Source organism: Triticum aestivum, chromosome 3B (genome assembly GCF_018294505.1).
Source record: "Triticum aestivum cultivar Chinese Spring chromosome 3B, IWGSC CS RefSeq v2.1, whole genome shotgun sequence".
Lineage (NCBI taxonomy): Eukaryota > Viridiplantae > Streptophyta > Magnoliopsida > Poales > Poaceae > Triticum > Triticum aestivum.
The window spans coordinates 196,318,002-196,342,616 of NC_057801.1; positions in this window are offsets into that span (position 1 = coordinate 196,318,002).

Genomic DNA, 24,615 nt, shown 5'->3' on the forward strand with positions numbered 1-24,615 from the left:
TCCGCTTGAAGGTTGCCGAGATACATGACGTGTACATGGCGGTAAGTGGCGATAGCGTGTGTGAAGAAGTACACCCCTGCATGGTTAACAACATCTATTCGAATAGCCACAGCCGCAGTAAAGGACTACTAGGTTGCTTATACAGTACATAGACAAGTGGAAGTGGATACTTAAATGCGCAAGATAAGCGTCAGTGCTATGGATGGCGTTCTTGTAGGGAGACGGGAGCGAATCCGTAGTGGTGTATTGGTATGGTGAATATGTGGACTCGTGTGCGCCACCTCAAAGGAGTTACTTGCAGTCGTAGTTCAGGATAGTCACCGAGCCAAAGCTAGCTTGCTGCAGTTAAACCCCACCATCCCTTTGTTGATAATGATGCATATGTAGCTAGTTCTGATGTATGTCTTGTTGGGTACATTTGTACTAATGTTTTCTTACTTTATGTTTTGTAGAGAGACTTCAGTTTCTCTAGTAGTTCCGCATGGACTTCGAAGTTTAGCTTGCTATCTCAGCTACGATCTTGTGCCCTTGGAAGGATCCTGTAGATAGTCAGGCTTCTCAGCCCTTTTCATTTGTAGTTGTCTGTACTCAGACATGTATGCTTCTGTTGCTTGTATGCTCTGAATGCTGGGTCATCAGACCCATATTTGTAATATCTCGCTCCTCAGAGCCTAATGAATAAATACTCCGATCGTAGAGTTTTGTTGTGATGCCATGTTGTATATGCACATATCGAGCATATTGTGTGTATGTTATTGACATGCTTGGTATGTGTGGGATCCAACAACCTAGTTGTTTATTCTTGGTAGCCTCTCTTATCGGGAAATGTCTCCTAGTGCTTCCACTGAGCCATGGTAGCTTGCTACTGCTCCAGAACACTTAGGCTGGCCGACATGTGTCCTTCTTCGTTACTTTGTCTGTCCCTTTGGGGTAATGTCACGCGTTGTTCCTTTAAGTCCTTGTAGCTTTCTATGACTTGGGTTCATACGTTGTTGATCGACATGTTCATTGCTGGGTCATGTATGCATGTATGCATGTCCCTGTAAGTTAGAGCCACCTTGGGTTTACGACTAGTCATGTCGGCCCGGGTTTCTTTGTCATATGGATGCTAGCAGCACTATCATATACGTGAGCCAAAAGGCGTAAACGGTCCCGGGCCAGGTAAGGTGGCACATGTGGGAATACCGTGCATGAGGCCGCAAAGTGATATGAAGTGTTACATGCTAGATCGGTGTGATTTAGAATCGGGGTCCTGATAGCTTTGGTATCAGAGCTTGACTGCATGTACGATTACCAAGCCAAACTAGTTGAAGTTGAGTCTAGAAATTCTTTAGTTATATAAGGGAATTGATTGTGGATGGGAACGTAAGGCTCTTTTTACTCCTTATACCTTGTGCCCTTTGATCTGAGTCATCTTATCTTTCCTGCGCGGTTAAGGAACTAGGCTTTCTCTTCTTTCTATCAGGATCACGTGTTACTAATCCGTAGGCTTACAGGATTGTTGGATTCAAGCCTCAGTTCAGTTCCTACTACTTCCGTGTGTTCATAGCTGGTTTCAGAACCTTGATATTGTGACGTTGAGTGGTCATGCCACTATTTTACAGGATGTCTCAAATCTTTTTGAGCAATTACAGCCGCTATGATGTCCGACTAATCCTAGGTTTCTAAACAATCTGATGCATTTGCAAAATCCTTTTCCTCTGTTGTTAGGACCCTGATCCCATGCCACACCGATCTAGCATGTAACACCTCATATCATTTTGCGGCCTCACGCACGGTATTCCCACGGGTGTCGCCTTACCAGGCCCGGGACCGTTTGCGCCTTTTGGATCACGTATATGATAGTGTCGCTAGCATCCATATGAGAAGGAACCCGGGCTGACATGGTTAGTCGTGAACCCAAAGTGGCGCTAACTTATAGGGACAGGCATACATGACCCAACAACGAACGTGTCGGTCATCAGCGAGGGAATCCGGACAGTAGCAACTGGGCTAGCAGGACTCCGGGGAATCCGGGATGTAGCAGCCTAACAGGACTCTGGTAGACACCACATGACATTTCCCTGAAGGGACAGACACAGGAACAAAGAAGGACACATGCCGGCCAGCCTAAGTGCCGGAGCAGTAGCAAGCTACCATGGCTCAGTGGAAGCACTAGGAGAAATTTCCCGGTAAGAGAGGCTATCAAGGATAAACAACTAGATAGTCAGATCCCACACATACCAAGCATTTCAATAACATACACACAATATGCTGGATATGTGCAAATACAACATGGCATCACAACAGGACTACAACTCAAGTATTTTATTCAATAGGCTCTGAGGAGCGAGATATTACAAACATGGGTCTCATGACCCAACATTCAGAGCATACAAGTCAAAGCACATGCAGAAGCTTAACATGTCTGGGTACAAACATCTACAAATTAAAAAGGTTGTGAAGCCTGACTATCTACCAGATCTTGCCGAGGGCACAAGATCATAGCTGAGGTAGCAAGCTAAACGTCGAAGTCCAAGCGGAACTACTAGCGAGACTGAAGTCTCTCTGCAAAAACATAAATTAAGCAAACGTGAGTACAAATGTACCCAACAAGACTTACATTAGAACTATCTACATATGCATCAGTATCAACAAAAGGGGTGGTGGACTTTAACTGCAGCAAGCCAGCTTTGACTCGGTGGCTAACCTGAACTACCACTACAAGTAACTCGTTTGAGGTGGCGCACACGAGTCCACATATTCACCATATCAATACACCACTATGGATCCGCTCCAGTCTCCCTACAAGAACGCCATCCATAGCACTCACGCTTATCTTGCGTATTTTAGAGTATCCACTTTCACTTGTCTATGAACTGTATAGGCAACCCAGAGGTCCTTTACCGTGGACGCGACTATTCGAATAGATGATGTTAACCCTGTAGGGGTGTACTTCTTCACACACGCTCTCACCACTTACCGTCGTTTACATGACATGTACTCGGCAACCTTCAAGCGGAAGCCCAACGAGGGTGTCGGCCACGGCCTACCTAAACACTCAAGTCTCTAGTCTAGGTTTATCGCCTATTCAGGTTCCACTAGGAGAGAGTCTGGCCGAGGTTTCCACATACGGCCCTGAACAATGTGTACAGGGTTCCACGACACCAAATGGGCATCTGGCATACCCGGCCACATGCCTACCGCATCATAGCCCACCCCTCAGGTCAGCGCTGCGCACGGCCTCCAGCATACTACAAACACCAGAAATTACTTGCAACTCCTGGACAGAGGACAAGGGTGGTTAAGAAGCCGAGAGGGTCAATTAAGGATCCCAATGAGTGGTAATAACTGTTCATGGATCACAAACACAGAACTCAGTTCCTGAGGATGGCTTCAATGAGACAACCCACCATGTACTCCTACATGGCCTCTCACCACTACCTTTACCAAATCGTGTTCACAAACTTAGCTCACACACAATAGGACATGTTCATCACTATTCCAATTCATCCCCGATGAATCAGACCTGACTCAACTCTAAGCAGTAGTAGGCATGACAAACAAGCATGAATGAGTAGGCACAACAGGGCTCAAACAACTCCTACTCATGCTGGTGGGTTTCATCTATTTACTGTGGCAATGACAGGTCATGTAGAGGAAAAGGGGGTTCAACTACCGTAGCATGTAACAGTTGAATCATTGTTGTTTTAATGTAGTAAAAGAGAGGAGGAGTGTGAGAGTGGGATTGTATCGGAATAAACAAGGGGGGTTTGCTTGCCTGGCACTTCCGCAGATAGTATAGTTCTTCACCGGTGTAATTGATCACATTGTGGAAACATACGTCTACTGAGGGGGAACAACCATCGGCAATAGAGAAAGAACACAATTAATACAATGCAACAATATGATGCATGATCATGACATGGCAACATGCTGTGATTTGAGCTAATGCAACTAGCAGTGATTTAAATGAAGTTTATTTGAACCAAGGTTTCAAATTCAAACTCCATATGTTAATATTCAAATGACATTTAATTGATTTTTCATATACTCCCTCCGTCCGGAAATACTTGTCGGAGGAATAGATGTATCTAGATGTATTTTAGTTCTAGAAACATTCATTTTTATGCATTTCTTCGACAAGTATTTCCGGACGGAGGAAGAACAATTTATTTCATTCTGAGTTATAGATTATTTTCTATGAATTTTAGAGGTTTTGGGCATTTTCTGGAATTTTCAGATATTTCTAAACTAGAAATAATCCAGAAAAGGGGTTTATTGCGTCACCACTGCGTCATGGTGATGTCAGTAGGTCAACTAGGCGGGTCCAGGTCAGACCTGACGGTTGGGACCCACATGTCAGTGTAACAACTAACTAACATAGTTAGTTAGTGTTAGGTTAGCACTAACCTGGGTTAATTAGGGCTTGGGCCCACTGGTCAGTGAGTCAACCAATTAGCTAAGTTAATTAGCGCTAACTAATTAGCACCTAAACTAAACAGGGCATGGCCCACATGTCAGTGGCCCAGGGGGGTCAAACCCCAGGTCAAACAAGGTCAAACCCACCGGCGAGGGCCGAGATGGAGGCACGGCTCGGAAAAGCGCTACAGGGCCTTGTTTGAAGCGTGCCTGGGTGCGTTGGAAAGCTCTTGCTCCCGTGTGTTGAACGGTGCAGGTGCTGGGTCGCGGGGAGGCCGGAGCTCGCCGGAGTGGAGGCCGCGACGGCTGCTGGAGCTCGGGTTCAAGCGGCACAATGCTATGATGCATAGGAAGAAGAGCTGGTGGCAACATTAGCTTGCTACGGAGCTACTGAGCATGTAGCCGTGCTCGGGCACAAGCTTTGCTAGCTCTGGTTACAGAGGTGACAACAATGGCGGCGGCCGGCTCTCGGCTTCGGTGGAACCATGATCTACAGAGGGCAAAAGAGCGCGGGGAGAGAGGGGTTTAGTTTCAGAGGCTCATAGCGAGGTCGTAGCGCAGCTCAGTGGGCTCGGGGAGGTGGCGGAGACGGTGAATCGGATGGCGGCATCCAGCGGCCATGGACGGAGAAGAAAGGCCAGGGACGACGCTTGAGTGCCCTTCCGGTCGCGTTGATCAGTGAGGAGGACGTAGACGAGGCGGTGGAGCTCCTGGACTGGTCGGGGAAGCGAAGGGGAGGCAGTGGGCACGACAATGGTGAGCAGCGGCGACGAGCACCACTTGGGCGTTCGCAGAAGAGAGAAAGAGAGGAGGGGGAGGAGCACAGGGAGAGTGAGAGGGCATCGAGGGGCCGCGTGGCATCTCCAGGGGGTCGACGAAGCGAGCATGGAGGCAGGAGGAGGTGGAAGCAGGAGGTGGCCATGAGAGCGCGTGCAGGCGACACGCCGACGTCCTTCTGGCACAAGGAGGAGGGCTATCTGCACTTGCCAGGTGGGCTGGGCTAGAGGAGCTGGGCCAGGTAAGTGGCCCAGGTGGACTTCCTCTTTCTCTCTCTCTCTCTCTCTCTCTCTCTCTCTCTCTTCTTGTTTTCTGTTTTGTTTTCTATTTTGCTTTTCTGTTGTTGATTTAGTAAAATACTAAACCACTTCTAAAAATTCTGGAAATATTTGTGGGCACCATTAGAATTATTTCAACTACCCTCAACTAGTTTCAGAATTACTAGAGCATTTAAAATATTTATAGGATTTAAATGCTCCAATTCAAATACAATATGAGTTAAATCAAAAATCCAGAAATGACCTAAAATTTATTCATCATTTTTGGCAGAGGTTTTCACCTTTACCAGAAATCATGAACTTTTCTTAGGGACATTTTGGTTTATTGAAAAAGATTTTTATTTGATCCTATTTCAATTCTTTCTGATGCTAGGGTTTGATCAATCCCCATTTGAACTTAAATAATATTTAAACATGATGCAACAGACAAGTGCTAGCCTAGTGCAAGGTAAAGCTAGGGATGTGACAACTCACCCCCACTAAACAAGAATCTCGTCCCGAGATTCAAGCGTAGGGTAAGATGAAAGGGGGAAACACAAACTAACACAATCTTCATGATCCAGGTTGCACTTCATAAGAATGTTGATTCCATCACCATCATTGTCTTGATGTCTTGCTTTGAGAACTCCATCTAACAAGACAATGAGAGGCAAGGGAAAACTCTAGAAGGATCGATCTTCTTGAAGATCAGGAAACTCAGGATCAACTCATGAAGTGAGACATTGAGACATCTGTCGAGCTGAGACACGAAGCACACATCTAGAGGGGTGGAGTGAAACAGATGACGAGGGCTCACTAGGTAGACAACAATTCCACACTTAAGAAGGTGTTGAACGGGTGTCAACACAACGAGAAGTTGAGTTTCCAAGACACCGTAATGAGACATCTTAGAGGAGGTGACTCGTAGAATTGTTACCTTAAGTGGCAAGAAGAATTACTTTTGATGTAGAGATCATTGAAACTCTTTATACCATCCTAAGGCAATTCATCAACAATCGTTTGGCATACTCGGATTAAGATGGATGGTGTGGATTACCTTGTTGAAGACAACGCAATGGATGGTTTGCTTATCATCGAAGATGGATGGAACCCATGGTAGGACCACTTTTGAGAATGATCCTAATCAGTAATTACTGAGAAGGGTAAACCAGAGTAGGGTGGAACGATGGTGGTGCAAGCTGGGAACAAAATGCAAATGATGGGAATGATTCTAGTAACTGGGGAAAAACCCAACAGACGAGAGGGAGTTCACTGTTTGAAAGGTTATAGCATAATCGAGGAAACTGTGAGCAATCCTAATTAGTGTCGACGATAGCACCTAGTGCTTGCGCGTGCTCTCAAGAACTTGAGAATTTCCATATTCATCAAGGTTTTACCAAAATCCGTGTCAAGGATCCCGGCGACACAACATTCTACCATGATGAATAGTGATGGACGATGCAGATGCAAGAGAGGATAATACCTTCTCAGATCTCACCTTAGCAAGGCCAAGGAATCAGAAATCCGGATGATAGACCGAGAGACATTTAGCAATCCGCTTCTAATATTCTCCTTGATGTGCTAGCGTATCCCATTCATAGATATGGTTTGGTATCTAAAACATCAAGTAAAAGGTCAGCCTTTGGGAGCTCAAGGATCCATAAGGAACAACTACTAGAGTAAATCCTACGAAATCCTTATGGGGATGTGGCCAACTTCCTCAATCAAGTGTGTTGGCCACGACATCCAATTTACCGGGTTACGAAGAGACCAATATTATAGTTCTTGGGAAACGTTCCAACCATCACATCTGCTTGAGATTTAGATATGGTTGGTGCCAGGATGTCTAGACTAATCGAGTCTAGAAATAAAAATGAAGGTTTGCAACACAAATCGACGGGATGGCGTTGCGAGATTCTTGGGGAATGGACTACGATAGCAAGCTCCAAAACATGAGCTGGTTCTGCTACACACATGTGAACGTGATGTCCCAGACAAGCATGACCACATAGTAGTCTTATAATAAAATACTACCGAGTTCAGTTTAGAATCCATTATCTAGGGTAACAAAGTCTTGTGCATGACCTAGGATTAGCACATCAACTCCTTTTCCTTGAACAAATCAACCAGTGGCTTGGTGTGCTAGGGATACATATAGAATGAAGGTTGCAAGTCTCCAGACCATAGAATACTTCGCACATATGCATGACTGACTTGGGATGATTCCAGAGGAAGCAACATTGACTTTCTCGAATTCACGGCGGGAACTTGCATCAATTGCACATGAATTAGAGGAAGTCACTTCTTTCATCCCGGCAGATGCTTCGTGGATGAAACACGAAGATAATGCTTATAAAGTTTCCAATACTAGCTGGATGTTCAACACAAATCATGGAGAAGATAAAATGATGTTGATGGACTCAACAATAATTCATCCAGGTTTCCATATAAATGGAGTTCCACAATCATGTGAACTAGGTGAGAGCATTGGTCAGACCCGAAAGATGTAATGGTGTATGCTCGAGGAACAACCACGAGTAAGACTGTAACGCCCCGGATTTGATGCGCCAGGTGTCTCCCAGTTATTCGCCATAGTTGCCATGTCATTTGCTTGCATTTTTCATTTTTTCATGTCATCATGTGCATTGCATTGATACGTGTTCGTCTCATGCATCCGAGCATTTTCCCCGTTGTCCGTTTTGCAATCCGACACTCCTATGTCCTCGACGTTCCCCTTTTGTCCCCTGTTGTGAGCGGGTGTTAAACATTCTCGGAATGGACCGTGATTTGCCAAGCGGCCTTGGTTCACTACCGGTAGACCGCCTGTCAAGTTTCGTGCCATTTGGAGTCCGTTTGATACTCCAATGACTAACCGGGTAGCCGCAAAGGCCTCTTTATGTTGCAGCCCAACACCCCTACAATGTGGCCCAATAACCCATCCAAACCCCCTCCATGCTCTCGGTCGTTCAATCACGATCGCGTGGCCAAAAACCGCTCCCCACTTGGACTCTCCTAGCTCCCTCTACCTATAAATATACACCTCCCCCCGAAATTTCGCAGTACGAACCCTAAAAATCTTCCACTCTCCGCGCCGGACATGTCCAACCCTGGCCGTACGCATCCGCCGCTGCGCCCGAGCCAACGGGAAGCCACCACGTGGCGCGTCCGCCGTCCCGCGCCACCGGCCCGCCAGGCCCGCCGTGGGCCCCAGAGCCCATTCGCCGCCTCGCCCGCTCCCTCCGCCTCCCCGCGCCGGCCCCGTTGCCCGCGCCCGCGTGCGCCGGCCGCTGCCTCACCACCGTCACAATGCATCGTCGCCCCACCGCCGTCGTCATGCCGCCCGGTGCCGCCTCCCTCGGCGGAGCCGCACCTCCGCGCGCCATCGCCCCCCCGCAGGTGCCCCCGCGTCCGAGTCCGCGGCTCCGCCCCTCGCCGGCCGCGCCTCCCCGCCCCACCATGTCGCCGCCGGCTGCCTCCTCCACCATCGCTGGCTGCCCCGTCGCCGGATCTGGGCGGGTGGATAAGATCCTCCCGTCCCCGAACCAAACGCGCCCCGCGCCCAGATCCCTCCGTCCCGGAACCTCGCCGTCCCGCTTCTCGATAGGTATAAAACGGCCAAGTCCCCAGGATTTTCATATCATGTCTGCATTTTTGACCAACCATAACTTTGTGCATACTGCTCCTTTTGCGTGTATGATATATCAGAATGTTCACTGTGAGATGCTCTTCATTTTGTTCCATTGTGCCATGATTGTTTGAGATCATATTGATGCCCAAATAATCGTTGCAAGAGTGCTATATGATGTTAACTGCTGTCTGCTAACAGAACTTGATGTTTTGTCTTTTTCATTGCATTTTGTGTGTGCATCCTATGAGCTTGATGTCTACATGAGTGTTGAGCTACATCATGACATATTTATAGTGGTGCAATCCATGTATTTTTGATAGTATTGTAGTGAGTGCATCGATCTCGTGAAGTAGGGTACTTGCTGTCACTGTTTTGCTAGTCTGAATCTGTTAAATCATGATCCTCTATAAACAGCTTGTACAAGTCATTCTATGCATAATCTGGAGATGTTCTGTATGGATGTTTTGTTATACATGTCATGGTATATCCATCCATGCCCCTGGTTGCATTTATAGACTGCTGTAGCTTGTTGTAATCTTGCTCCAAACTTGCTAAATAATTTTGTCGTCAGCTTGTTAACATTAAGTTCAGTTTTGCCATGAGCTTTGCTAGTGATCCATGCTCCCTATGACTTTGCTCTTGCCATGCTTAGCTTCAAAAACATGTCTTCTTTCTGTTGGTTACCTTTTCATGCCATTTATGGTTCTGTGGTGAGTGGTACAAGCTCACCAACATGCCTATTTATTGTTGTTCCTGCCATGTCTGTTTCTGTCATATCACTTGCCATGTTTGCATGGATGCTACCATCTTTTCTGTTGATCTTTGGAATAAGTTCAGTAAGGGAGTTTTGTTCCTTGTATTTAGTATTAGCATGCCATGCCTTTGTTTGCCAGGATAAGTGCCTGTAGCATGTTGGTTGATAGCTCTAAACTTTGGAACCTGATGTTATTTCTGCTAAGTCTGTAAACTGTTATTATTTGCAATCTTGCCATGTCCTTTTGAGCATGTTATAGTGTTTTCTGGAGATAGGTCAGTGTTCATGTTTTGTCATGCTTTACCTTTAATTCATGCCCATGCCTTTTGTTCTTATGTTGAGGTGCTGTAGCATATTGTTTTGATGCTTGCAAGATGCCTAGTTGCGGTTTTGGACAGCTTGTCCTTTAAACTTGTAAAGTGTATGTGTTGAACCGTTTCTCCGTTTTGAGTGTGCTCTATATGAAACTTGCTTGATTTTATATGAAGTTTCATATTATCATGTTGCATCCATGTTTTGAGAGTGTTGCTTGATGTTTGGATGCATTTTGCATCAATGCCATGTTTAGCTTATTTTGCTCATATCATCTATGTCGTAGCTCCGAATTAAATGAACTTTATATGTAACTTGACTAGAATCTCGTGTAGATCATCTTGGTGCATCTTAACTTTCTGTTTAACAACTTCAACTTAATGTTTGTTCAGATCTGGACCAATTTCAAAACTTGCATATTGTCGGATTTAGGGTTCCGGCAGACCCTTGAGGTTCGAACACTGGGGTGCGCGCGGAGATTTCGCCTTCTACCTACCTGTTCCTCACCGAATCGCTGGGGTCTAAACTACGAAAAGAACAACACAAGAGACACAGGGTTTATGCTGGTTCAGGCCCCCATTGTGGTGTAATACCCTACTCTAGTGTGTGGTGTGGTGGATTGCCTCTTGGGCTGATGATGAACAATACAAGGAAGAACAACCTCGCGAGGGTCTGTTCTTGTGGTGCTTTGTCCCTTTGGAGGGGTTGATTCCAGATGCCCTATACTATGGTGGCTAGTCCTATTTATAGGCAAAGGCCCTGGGCCTCTTCCCAAATATTGAGCGGGAAGGGCGCCAATAATTGGCCATTTTGATGGGGAACATCTGGTACACTTATCCTGACTAAAGTTGGTCCTCGCCTGTCAAAGGCTCTGGTGGTGACACCGGCTTGGGCTCCACGGTGACCTCCATCCTACCGTTGGACTGGTCTTGGTCTTGTTGCACCGAAATGGATGCCTTTGCTTGATGTTCTCGTCTGCGCTTGCTCCCCTTGCACCAAAGTGGAAAGAAGGACACTGCGCGGGCTGGCGCCCTTGGTCGTCATGGCTTGCATCATGGGAACCTCGCGAGGTACCCCGCCTTGAACTCTCCGTCTCTTCGTGAGTCAGCCTGGTGAGGCCGTGCCTGAGGAAGGTCCTTGTCGTCCGCCCCGCGAGGCTTGGCCCCTCACGAGGGTCTTGAGCTTGTGTTGATGAAGATGGGCCGTGCTGGGCCCCCTTTGAGCCACGCCGCAGGCTGCAAGCAGGCAAGTCTGGGGACCCACGTTCCCAGAATGCCGACAGTAGCCCTCGGGCCCAAGGCGCGCCCGGACTTGGCCGAGCAGAGAGGCGAAAGGGCAAGTGCGAAGCATCGCGGGCCCTAATAGCCTACGGCCTTGGGCGCCGCATGGCGGTTGATTGGACGTGGGCGTCTTCGCAACCGCGCGAGTTGATAAGGAGCGGCTTCTGCCCTTTCTCTCCTTTGCTTTCTCCAGTTGCTGCTCAGATCCCCTTTCTAGCGCCTCTCCTTCCTGCCTTCGAAATCTTCAGATCTAGTCCATCCACGTGCCCTAGCCATACATGGCGCCTCGCCAGGCCCCGGCCGGAGCTAGGTATTCGTCCGCCTTGGACTCGCCGAACGTGTCGGAGGCGAGCCTTGCCCGGGTGCGCCAGATGGCGGCGGCGCAGGGCATCGACGGGGCGAAGGTGTTCAAGGCCGGCTCTGCCCTACCTGAGGGCCAAGGGAGCACCTTCTATCCGCTCTTCGTGAGCACCATTGTCGCCGGTCTAGTGCCTCCCTTCTCTGAGTTCTTCTTCTCTGTCCTCCGCCATTATAATCTTCAAGCTCTGCACCTCCACCCCAACTTTGTCCTTCTTCTGGCGATCTTCGCCTACTATTGCGAGGCTCACATAGGGGTGAAGCCCTCAGTGGCCTTGCTGCGCCACTACTTCTCCCTCCGGACCTCTCATGGTTCCGTCTCTGCGTGTGCGAGTTTCGTCGCGTACGACAGCTCCATCGTGATTTCGAACCCCGGGAAAAGGATTGAGGGCTTCAGGAGCAAGTGGGTCTTTGTAGATGCTGGGCGCGTCCACCCCCGGTTGATCTTGCCTACGGGGCACCCCTCGAGCTCCGATGACTGGTCTCGAGTGGAGCTTGTGGACCCCCGCGCAAGGCTGGTGTTGGAGAAGATGGACGCGGATCTGAGGCCGGCCAGCATGGCGGCGGCGAAGCTGACTGGCGCATCGCTGCTGAGGGAGTTCCTGGAGCATCAGCTGGCTCCGCTTCGTCAGTACTCACTTCCGATGTGGAGGCCCCACCCGAGGCCCGCGGTCTTGGCCGACGAGGATCTGGCTACGGTCCTCCAGTCTTTGGTCGGGGGCGACGTGGCGAGGTTGAAGGGCGCTCCGACGCCCCTGTTCCTCCATGAGGATTGGGAGCAAGTAGTGGGGTCCATGCCCGTCTTCAACGAGGATGGGCCCGTGCCTGCGGAGGTCCCCGAGGACCCGGTGAACGTGTCCTCCAGCGACTCCAGCAAAGAGAAGGACGAAGGGGAGCGGGAAAAGGGGGCTGACTCCGAGGCAGAGTCAAGGGCTCCACCTCTTCGGTGCAGGTCGCGCGCTCTCCGCCTCTCACTGAGTGATGACGATGAGGATGATGACGAGCAGGGCGGCGGGAGCCTGCCTCCGATCCTGAAGAAGGACCGAACCGAGCTGATCCCCCGCGGGTCCGTCCCAGCCCCGAGGCGATCCGCAGGCGCACCTCCTGCACCCAAGCTCCTTGAGGCTGATCCTTGCAGCCGGCTCTCGGGCTTCAAGTACGGTCGGAGGCTGCTCGAGCCCGCGGGCGATGACCTGTAAGTGCTTGATTCCTGTTTGTTTCTTGTTTCGTTGCTGAGGCTTGACATACGTATATCCCGGCTAGGATGGAGCCCACAGCAAAGAAGCCAAAGGGGGCTCCTGAGGTTCCATCCGTGGCAGCGCCTCTGCTCGCGAAAGAAGATGAACGTGATGCACGGGCCTCTCCTGCCCGGGTGTCCTTGTGAGGCCTGGCTGAGCCGGCTGGGGCGAGCTCGGCCCCCATGGCCCAAGCGACTCCCGAGGTGCCCCTGCCTGATGCCGCCACCACAGCCGCTGGGGCGCAGCAGGCTCCGCCTCAGGATACCGTGGTCACGCTGCCGTCTTCTCCTCCTATTTCCCCGACTGCTGTTTCCCTGACTCCTCCTACTGTTCTGCATCGTGCTCGTGCCGAACTAGACCGTCTGCGGCGGGATCTTCTGAGCGCCGACCCTCGTTTAGTGGCCGGGTGCTTGGAGCTAGCTTCTGGCTGGATTCGCTCCGATGCTTCGATTCGGGCGGTGCTGGTCCAGGCCTCGACGACCTGCGACAAGGAGAAGCAGGCTGTCCTTGGGGCGAAGGCTGCCCGTGACGCCGCCTTGGGGGAGGCGGCTAATGCCCGAGGTCGCTGCGAGGCGCTGGAGAGCAAGCTGAAGGGCCTGCAGGACCGGCTCGCCGAGGAGACCCGCCTTCGCCAAGAGCAGGAGGACGGCATGAAGGCTCGCGAGGCGGCCGTCAAGGACCGGGACGCCAAGCTCAAGAAGCGCCATGACCGCCTAGGCGCGCTGGAGCAAGAGCTGGAGGCGAGGAAGGTTGAGTTGGACGGCAAGGCACGGGTTCTTGCTGAGGATCGCGTGGCCTTTGCGAAGATGGAGGAGAAGGCTCGGACTTCACTGAAGAAGCTTTATGAGAGCGGCCTGGAGAGCCCGCTGGCCAGCGAGGAGGACGGTCCCGCCAAGCTGCTTCCCTTCCTTGTTCGTGCTCTTGAAGATGTCACCTTTGGCCTTGGCCCTACGGCTGAGGCCGAGGCACGCGTCTTGTCTTCTATGGCGCTGACGCGGGTCTTCACCCACATCTATCTTCGCGACCCCAACGTCGACCTCGATAGCCTGTTGGAGCCAGCAAGCGGCGAGCATGTCGCTGCTTCTGCTGAGGCTGTGAAGGGTCGTGCGGAGGCTCTGCTGGGGAAGTTCCGGGCCTTCAGCACCAGGCCGAAGCGGAGCGCTGCCAGCCCGGCAGCTCCACAAGGCGAACCCGCTCCACACAACTCCACGGCCGGCAAGTGACTCCGTTGTGGCTCCCGCCCTGCTTTTAGTTTCTGCACATGTATCAGGCCTCGGGGAGGCGTTAAAACTAGCATTTGGTGCTGTGACAACAGTATGGACTGTAATATTTGCTTTTGAATTCCTTGAAATTTGCACTATTCCCTTCCTACTTGCTTGTGTCCTACGCTGGCAGAGCCCGGCCCCGCGCATACCTCAGCCGCCGTTATCCCCGACCGGAAACTAGGACGGGACCAAGGAGTGAGGGGCTACATGACAAGTTAGGCTCCTGAGTCGCGATGCTCAAGAGTCCCCCTTGGCGCTCGAACAGCAAGTAGGGAGGTGAGATGTGGGGTTGGATCTACCGTTCTACGTCTGCAGAGCCCGGCCCCACGCATACCTCAACCGCCATTAGCCTTTCAGAACTAAGGAGTGAGGGGCTACGTGACCAGTTAGGCTCCTGAGTCGCGATGGTCAGGAGTCCTCCTTGACGCTCAAACGACCTTCATACCTTGGCCCCGCTCGGGGAGGGACGTGCGACGAACCAGGCCCGGGGGGCCTGGCTGGGTGGCGTGCGTCTGGGCGTGACCCAAGCGTAGCCCCCGTGCCCAGCCCCCTCGCACGGCACTCCCGAGGGGAGGCATTGCGATGAGGCTAGACACTGAGCTCTGGGCTCCCTGAGGTTGATGCGGCCCGGGGGCCACCCTCGGTTGTTTATCACCAGCGCGGAGCATAGCGCTTCCGTATGTGTACGGGCATAGCTGCTCCTCGGCAGTGTCGTCAGCCAGCGCGGACAATGGTGCTTCCACTGGTGCATGGGAGGGGGCTCCCCTCCGATAGGAGCCCCCGAGGCGTGCACAGCCCCGCCCTGACACGTGGCTAGCACGGTAGGGCTTGACGAGGTGTATCTGGGCACCCTTGAGCCAGCGCGGGACTCACGAGGCCCTACCTCAAGGCAGGTTGCGCCTAGCACTGGCCTTATCTTGGGATGTGTTCGTGCAGATTTGGCTAGATGCGGGTGCTCTACGTCCTCGGGTCACGGCTCTCGAGCTGGTCTCAGCTGTCACTGGTATGCCAGGGGGCGATGCCGTGGACAAGACCAGAGGGTGAGGGCCGGAGAGCCGGTAGGAGCCCTGAGTCGCGATGCTCAGGCACCCCCCCCCTTTAATGTGCAAGCTGGGTTAGATGTCGAAACTCTACGTCCTCGGGTCCCGGCTCTCGGGCTGGTCTTAGCCGTCGCTGGTATGCCGGGGAGCGATGCCGTGGGCAAGACCAGAGGGTGAGGGCCGGAGAGCCGGTAGGAGCCCTGAGTCACGATGCTCAGGCACCCCCTCTTCAACGCGCAAGCTGGGTTAGATGTCGAAACTCTACGTCCTTGGGTCCCGGCTCTCGGGCTGGTCTCAGCCGTCGCTGGTATGCCGGGGCGCGATGCCGTGGGCAAGACCAGAGGGTGAGGGTCGGAGAGCCGGTAGGAGCCCTGAATCGTGATGCTCAGGCACCCCCCTTTAACGCGCAAGCTTGCGACATCCAACAAGAAAAGGTACCATGAATAGGCACCAAATAACAAGCATGATGGGTCGAAAACATGGCCCTAAGATAAATGCAAGAGGGGTACATGCCACTGGGTCTGACCCGAGCGGCGAGGGGATAATGTAGCCTGAGGGGCGCCCCCAGCAGAGTAAGCTAAGAGCATGAAATAAAAGAGATACACGCTGTAGGGATAGACCCACACGGCCTGGGAATAATGCAGCCCTGAGGGCGCTCGCAGCTGTAAATGAAACTTGAAAGATGTCACCTGATGATGCTGAAGCCGAAGGGGTGTTGATGCAGCAGACTCGGTGGGCTGCGGGAGCAGATCCTCAAGAGCCCCCAGGCCCTGGGGCCTCGGGATGCTCCGGAGGCACTGGTGGCTCCTCGCGGACCGTCTCCATCTCCACCAGGGCTGCGGAACGCCTGACCTCTTGAGCCTCCAGGATGGCCCTCATGAGGCGCTGGTACGCGACAGCCGCGTTCGGCGAGCCATAAGGCATGCGAACGTGGCTGTGGGGCGGACCCTCGCAGCGTCCCACTCGCGAAGGCTAGAGGCGCTCCTAAGATGCGGGTCGGTTGAGCCCTGGTATGTTGATGCAGACGCGCAGCCCACCATCCTCGCCTTGATGGGGGGCCACAGCGGGTAAGCGGCGGCTGCCTCTCATGACCCTTGACTCCTGTAGCTCCTGAATGGCCTTGCTGACAAACTCCTGAGGGTTTGGCCCTCCTTGCCTTGCTCCTTCTTGTTGGAAACGTGCTTCGAAACACGCCTCCATGTGGTGCCCAAGCGCCTCCCTCGTGACCTCGGCGAGGTCGACGACCCTCTAGGGGAGAGCCCTCGAGCCCTGCCTGAGGAGGGCGCCGGGCGCGCATCCCTATGCGATGGAAGGAGGTTCCCCCTGAGCAGGGGCGGGCCCTGAGGGGCCTGCCTCTGGAGGAGCCGGGCCGGTCGATGTCTTCTTCTTCTTGGGGGTGGCCTTGGGAAGCCTCCTGCTTCCGCGATCCGGGTCTTCCAATGATGCGGCCTGAAAGGCTCGCTCCAGGGAGCACACTGCTTCTTTCTTTTCGCAGGGCACCGTCATGACTCCGCCACTTCCTGGCATCTTGAGGACGTTGTAGCCGTGGTGGGTTACGGCCATGAACTTGGCCAGCGCTGGGTACCCGAGGACGGCGTTGTACGGCAGGCGAATGTGGGCGACGTCGAAGTCGATGAGCTCGGTGCGGTAGTTGTCGCGTGCTCCGAAGGTGACAGGGAGGCGGACCTGCCCAATCGGGACCGTGGAGCCGTCAGTGACTCCGGAGAAAGGCTTGGTTGGCTGAAGCTGATTGTAGGCCACTTGGAGATTGTTGAATGTTTCCACGGACAGGACGTTGAGCCTTGCCCCGCCATCGATGAGGGTCCTGGTGACTAGCACGTTGCTGATGATTGGGGAACAAAGCATCGGGAGGACTCCGGCTGTGGCCGCGCACTTGAGCTGATCCGCTGAGCTGAACGTGAAGGCGCATGCCGACCACCTGAGAGGGCGCGTGGTCTTGAGCTTAGGGAGGACTGCATTCACTTCACGGGCGAACTGCTTGAAGATACGCTGAGAGGCTGGGGCTTGAGCTCCGCCCAGGATGCAGGCGATCGCACATGGTTCCTGGAAGCCCCCAGCCCCTTCGTCATGATGACGGTCCTCATTTCTCCTTGGCTGCGGCGGCAACAGAGGGAGGCCTGCGTTACCTTGCGGGCGATCCTCGCGAGGCTGATCCCTCCAGCCTCCCTCGCGAGGCGGGTCCTGCCAGCGATCCTCACAAGGTTGGTCGCGCCACCCTTGACGTGGGCTGCGGTCTTCCCAGCGTCCTATGTTCCTTCCTCCTCCTCGGCCATAGCCCCGGTCACTACGGTCAGGACGCCGGCTGGTCCTTCCTTCACGCACGGCCCGGAGCTCTTGGCATTCATTGGTGTTATGGGTGTGGAGGTCGTGGTACACGCAGTACCGACTGCCCTTGGAGGATTCGGGCTGATCTCTGCCCTGCTTGGTGTCGGGTTCTGCCGCGAGCACGGCTGCCCCTTTGCGCTTCATGTCCTTGGCCTTGGGCTTCTTCTCTTCTTGGTCTGCGGCAGGCAGCTTGAGGAGGGAGAGACGCCCTTCCTCAGCCCTGGAGCACTTGGTCGCCAGGTTGAACAGCTCCAAGGAAGTGCACAGATCTTCATGCATTGCGAGCTCCTCCTTCATTTTGACGTCGCGCACGCCGTCAGAGAAGGCTGAGATGATGGCCTCCTTGGTCACCTTGGGAATCTTGAGGCGCGCGTTGTTGAAGCACTGGATGTACTTCTGCAGGGTTTCCCCTGGTTGCTGCTTGATGCGGCACATGTCGCTCATGGCGGGTGGCCGGTCGCGAGTACCCTGGAAGTTGGCGATGAAGCGGGTGCGCATCTCGTCCCAGGAGGAGATCGTGCCTGGGGCCAGTTTCAGGAGCCAGGTGCGGGCCCCGTTCTTGAGTGCCATGGGAAACCAGTTCGCCATGACCTTCTCGTCTCCGTTGGCAGCCTCGATGCCCAGCTCGTAGAGCTGGAGGAACTCTTTAGGGTCAGCCGTGCCGTCATAGCGAGGAGGCAGGTCTCGCTTGAACTTGCCGGGCCACGCGACGGTGCGCATCCCGGTGGTGAAGGCGCGGCAGCCCGCTGTGGCCACGGGAGGCCTTGGGTGATGAAGAGCTTGGTCATGCGGGTCCCCATGCGCCGTAGTTGGGTGCAGTGCGGGGTCTTGACGTGTTGGAGCAGGAGCGTGGTCAGGACGAGCCGGAGCAGGGAGCGCTCGGACAGCTTCTCGAGGGCGAGAGACTTCTTGGCAGCTCTGCTCTAATCGCGCTGGCGCCTGACGGAGCGGGTTCCACACAGGGGCCGCGCGCCTTGGAGCCAGGGCGCCTTCTTGAGGGGGAGGCGGCTGAGGCGCCCCAGGAGCTTCATTGCCCGCGCATGGCGGGGCGCGGTGCAGCGAGAAGGATGGCACAGGGGAGCCCCCAGCGGCGCGGATGAGTTCGGCGACTCGGTCGAGCCACTCTTTGTAGACGTCGTCGATTGGGCGGTAGCGCAGGAGCTCGTTTGCCGCGATGAGCGCAGCTCGAGCCTCCATGGCCGCGCGGGGCGCGCGGGACGAAGAACCAGCAGGGGTGAGCGAGGGTGTAGCGGTGCGGCCGTCTCGCCTCATGGACGGGTGCTGGGACGATGCTTGCTGCTCGTTCCCCACCGGGCCGGTGGCGGCGTTGACGGCAGGTGATGGGGAACAACGAGGGCGCCCGCCGACGGGAGCCGTCTGGGCGACGCGGGAAGCGAGGGCGGCTCGGCGCTCGACACGAACCCGGCGTGCGTCAGACATGGATGCGACGGTCGGAGAAGAACAGGGCGACGAAAGACGAATTCCGGACCACCCCTACCTGGCGCGCCAAATGTCGGATTTAGGGTTCCGGCAGACCCTTGAGGTTCAAACACTGGGGTGCGCGCGAAGATTTCGCCTTCTACCTACCTGTTCCTCACCGAATCGCTGGGACCTAAACTACGAAAAGAACAACACAAGAGACACAGGGTTTATACTGGTTCAGGCCACCATTGTGGTGTAATACCCTACTCCAGTGTGTGGTGGGTGGATTGGCTCTTGGGCTGATGATGAACAATACAAGGAAGAACAGCCTCGTGAGGGTCTGTTCTTGTGGTGCGTTGTCCCTTTGGAGGGGTTGATTCCAGATGCCCTATACTATGGTGGCTAGTCCTATTTAGAGGCAAAGGCGCTGGGCCTCTTCCCAAATATTGAGCGGGAAGGGCGCCAACAATTGGCCATTTTGAAGGGGAACATCTGGTACACTTATCCTGACTAAAGTTGGTCCTCGCCTGTCAAAGGCTCTGGTGGTGATGCCGGCTTGGGCTCCAGGGTGACCTCCATCCTGCCGTTGGACTGGTCTTGGTCTTGTTGCACCGAAATGGATGCCTTTGCTTGATTCTCGCCTGTGCTTGCTCCCCTTGCACCAAAGAGGAAAGAAGGACACTACGCAGGCTGGCGCCCTTGGTCGTCATGGCTTGCGTCATGGGCACCTCACGAGGTACCCCGCCTTGAACTCTCCGCCTCCTTGTGAACCAGCCTGGTGAGGTCGTTCCTGAGGAAGCTCCTTGTCGTCCGCCCCGCGAGGCTTGGCCCCTCGCGAGGGTCTTGAGCTTGTGTTGATGAAGATGGGGCATGCTGGGCCCCCTTTGAGCCACGCCACAGGTCGCAGGCAGGCATGTCTGGGGACCCCCGTTCCCAGAACGCCGACACATATGAGGACTTACCAGACTTGTTATATGTTGTTTCTGGCCTCATTTAACCTTGCTTTGATGTGTTGTTCTTGTATGCATCATCTCTTGCCATGAGTAGCTTCACGTAGTCTTGTCTTGCATCATACTTGGTTGGGCATCATGTCATGTATATGTGTGGTGTGTTTACCATGTGGTGTGTTTCTTCTCGATAGTTCATGTTTCGTTGCGATCGTGAGGATTCGTTCGCCTACGCTTGGTTCGGCTTCATCCTTTCATCTTCTTCATGGACTCGTTCTTCTTCCTAGCGGGATTTCAGGCAAGATGACCGCTACCTTGGATCTCACTACTATCATTGCTATGCTAGTTGCTTCGTTCTATCGCTATGCTGCGCTTCCTATCACTTGTTCTTCAAGCCTTCCCAAATTGCCATGTCAGCCCCTAAACTTTTCACCCTTCCTAGCAAATCGCTGCTTGGCTATGTTACCGCTTTTGCTCAGCCCCTCTTATAGCGTTGTTAGTTGCAGGTGAAGTTGAAGATTGCTCCATGATGGACAGAATGACGTTGGGATATCACAATATCTGTTATTTAATTAATGCATCTATATACTTGGTAAACGGTGGAAGGCTCGGCCTTATGCCTGGTGTTTTGTTCCACTCTTGCCGCCCTAGTTTCCGTCATACCGGTGTTATGTTCCTTGATTTTGCGTTCCTTACGCGGTTGGGTGATTTATGGGACCCCCTTGACAGTTCACTTTGAATAAAACTCCTCCAGCAAGGCCCAACCTTGGTTTTACCATTTGCCTCACCACAACCTATACTTTTCCCTTGGGAGTCGCCCTCCCGAGGGTCATCTTTATTTTAGCCCCCCCGGGCCAGTGCTTCTCTAAGTGCTGGTCCAAACTGAGCAGCCTGCGGGGCCACCTCGGGGAAACTCGAAGGCTGGTTTTACTTGTAGCTTGACTTATCCGGTGTTGCCCTGAGAACGAGATATGTGCAGCTCCTATCGGGATTGTCCGCACATTGGACGGCTTTGCTGGTCTTGTTTTACCATTGTCGAAATGTCTTGTAAACCGGGATTCCGAGACTGATCGGGTCTTCCTGGAGAAGGAATATCCTTCGTTGACCGTGAGAGCTTGTGATGGGCTAAGTTGGGACACCCCTGCAGGGTATAAACTTCCAAGAGCCGTGCCCGTGGTTATGTGGCAGATGGGAATTTGTTAATGTCCGGTTGTAGATAACTTGACACCAGATTCGAATTAAAACGCATCAACCGCGTGTGTATCCGTGATGGTCTCTTTTCGGCGGAGTTCGGGAAGTGAACACGGTTTTGGGTTATGTTTGACGTAAGTAGGAGTTCAGGATCACCTCTTGATCATTTCTAGCTTCACGATCGTTCTGTTTGCTCTCTTCTCACTCTTCTTTGCGTATGTTAGCCACCATATATGCTTAGTCGCTGCCGCAACCTCACCACTTTACCCCTTCCTTACCCTTTAAGCTTTGCTAGTCTTGATACCCATGGTAATGGGATTGCTGAGTCCTCGTGGCTCACAGATTACTACAACAATAGTTGCAGGTGCAGGTTATGCAATGATCATGACGCATGAGCGATGTTTGCATGTTTTGGAGTTCTTCTTCTGCTTCTTCTTCGATCAGGGGATAGGTTCCAGGTCGGCAGCCTGGGCTAGCAGGGTGGATGTCGTTGAGTTTCTGTTTGTGTTTCATCCGTAGTCGGATGATGCTCTTGTGTATGATGATGTTGTATTCGTGTGGCATGGTATGCCTTTTGTATGTATCCCCATCTATATTGTAATGTTGATGTAATGATATCCACCTTGCAAAAGCGTTTCAATATGCAGTTCTATCCTTGGTGGGACCTTCGAGTCTCTTTAGGATAGTATCGCATATTGGGCATGACAAGTTGGTATCAGAGCCTCGACCGACCATAGGAGCTCCCTTGATTGATCGTGTACTTTGGCAGTTGTCGAGACTAGAAGAAAACTTTTCGGAGTCTAGTTATATCGGAGAGTAGGAATTCTTTTTACTCCTCAGCCCCTTCGTCGCTCTGGTGAGGAATCTTGACATATGTGTTTTGAATTACTTCTCTTCCCCTTCAAATTTTCTTTAGGTTCACGCAGTTGGTTTTTCGGTCGTTGGTTCTCAGCTCTTTTATCCGGTGCATTTCTCATCAAGTCGACTCGAGCCTCTTCATTGTTGCCAAGTTCAATCCTCAGTTGTTTTCTTTTTCCCACCCACCCACCCCTTTTTCTTCTAGGAGTCGGAGTCCGTAATCGAGTATCCTTCCTACTCGTGTGAAGCCTTTGCATTCTTTCACTCGGTGTTTTCTCTTCAAGTTATCGTCGATTCTACCTTCCAAGTTGCCTTTGTTTTTCCCGCCCTCCCACCCTCTTCTTCCTAGAGCCTAAGTCTGTTTCGAGCATCAATTTCATTCGTATGGGGCCTCTTCAGTCTTCCCTCAATTATTTCAACTGGTGAATTCTCGTCTCGGTGGACATTCTTCATCTCTTATTCTTCTCCGGTGGACTCAATTCAAGTTTTTTTCGGGTTGATCACATTCTTTTCCTCGGCTCAAGTGTTTTCCCTGCTCGTTCGCTTCTCGCCATTTTATCCTTCCGGAGTGTTCAAGACATCTCAGGAGTCGTCTGTGTTCCAATTAAGTTAAGGTTGTCACCTCATTCAAATATTTCAATTGTTCCGGTGCATCATTTATCTGTTCAACATCCCTTTCCAACGGTGTTTTTCTATTTACTACGCCCTAACCCACAGGTCTTTTCCCAGGATCTTACCTGACTCTTCTAATTATTCCGGAGCTATTCTCAAATTCTTTTCATAGTGTGACGTAAGAATGGATTCCATCAGTCACATGCCATTTCCAAGATCGCTTTCAAATTCTTTTCATCTTTGGTTCAATCCTTCCACTTTTTCATTCTCCCGGGGTATCTTAGTAATTTTGATGGTGTTTCTCGTCGTCATTTGAAGACTGAAGAAGAGTTTTTCCTCTAAATCATGTCCGTTCTCTCGAAGTTTCGTGTTCTAGCTTCATGTTACCCTCTCGAATTATTCCATTTGTCAGATATCGTTTTCTTACCCATCCGGAGTATGTCAGGAGTTGATTTCTGTTTCTTTTCATAGGAGGCCATCATTCGAGAGGAATTCTTTGTCCTCACATTTCAGCTACCATTATCCAATTACTCCGGTGCTTCGTTCAAGTGTTCTTTAATCAGCTCATGATCTCTTTGTTCTTTTGCATCTAAATCCCCTCGAGCATATTGGTTCTTCTAATTCTTCTCGGTGATTCATTCTCTTTCGTCATTCAATTTTCGAATTCTTACAGTGGTTCATTCAGATTCTTTTCCCTTTGTTATCATTTTAATCCATTCGTTCTTTCGAATCCTACCGGTGGTTCATGAAGACTTTCTCAAGTTTTGTGCTATACCCCCCTTAATCCTTTTCAAGAAGAATAAGTAGTATGCACAATCCATTGCTTGTCATCAATTTAACTTGATGAAGGATAAGCATACAATAAATCTTATTCTTATTTCCTCCAAGCGATTAATCCCTTCCTTCAGAGTTTGTTCTTGATGAATAAATTCTAGTTCAAAGTGTTTTCATCTTTTCTTTCCCGGAGTTCCAAGTTTTATTGGTGATCTCGTCCCGAAGCTCCACCTGAATCATCGCAAGGCTTTAATCTTATTTCTTTTCATCCTACAATTTTATCTCGTCATCCTTTTGTTACCGGAGTTCTTCACGGTGGTCAGTCGGTATTTAATTCATTCTTCAAGTGTTCAGCAAGATTCTTGTGGAAGGAGCTCAAGTATCTTTTTCGTCTTGCATCTAGAAGTGCAATTATTAATTCTCCGCATTCTTTTGAAGTGGAGTTTTGCATTTCTTCGTCCCTCTCAGCTATTCAATCTTTTCCGCTTGTGGTTGGTTATCACCTCAAAATTTTGAGATGTTATCCATAAGTCCACAACAAGCAATTCTTTGTTGTTGATTTTTCTCAACAACTTCGTTCAATCTTTTCTCACAAGGATGCTTTTCAAAATCATTCGTCGAAGAAGTTGTCATCTTCTTCCCCGTTCTTCTCATTCCAATCTGTCAAGTCTTTCGGAGGTTTTGTGTTGTTCCTCAAGTCAAGTATCGTTCCATCTTCTCAAGTTCATGTTCTATTCTTTCCTTGTTCAACCGGAGTGCTGCCTAAATTCTTTCAGTCTTATTCCATTCTTCTCTTGTTCCTTGAGTTTTTTATTCTCACCTTAGTCGTCGTTCCGCTCTTCTTCCCGAGTGCTCTCGACTCTTTTCTTCTTCTCTTGTGTTCTTGTTTTGCCTCATTCTTTTTCTCTCCCATCTCGGTCCTAAGATCTCGGGACGAGATCTCTTGTTAGTAGAGGAGAGTTGTAACGCCCCGGATTTGATGCGCTAGGTGTCTCCCAGTTATTCGCCATAGTTTCCATGTCATTTGCTTGCGTGTTGCATTTTGTCATGTCATCATGTGCATTGCATTGCATACGTGTTCGTCTCATGCATCCGAGCATTTTCCCCGTTGTCCGTCTTGCAATCTGACACTCCTATGTCCTCCGGCGTTCCCCTT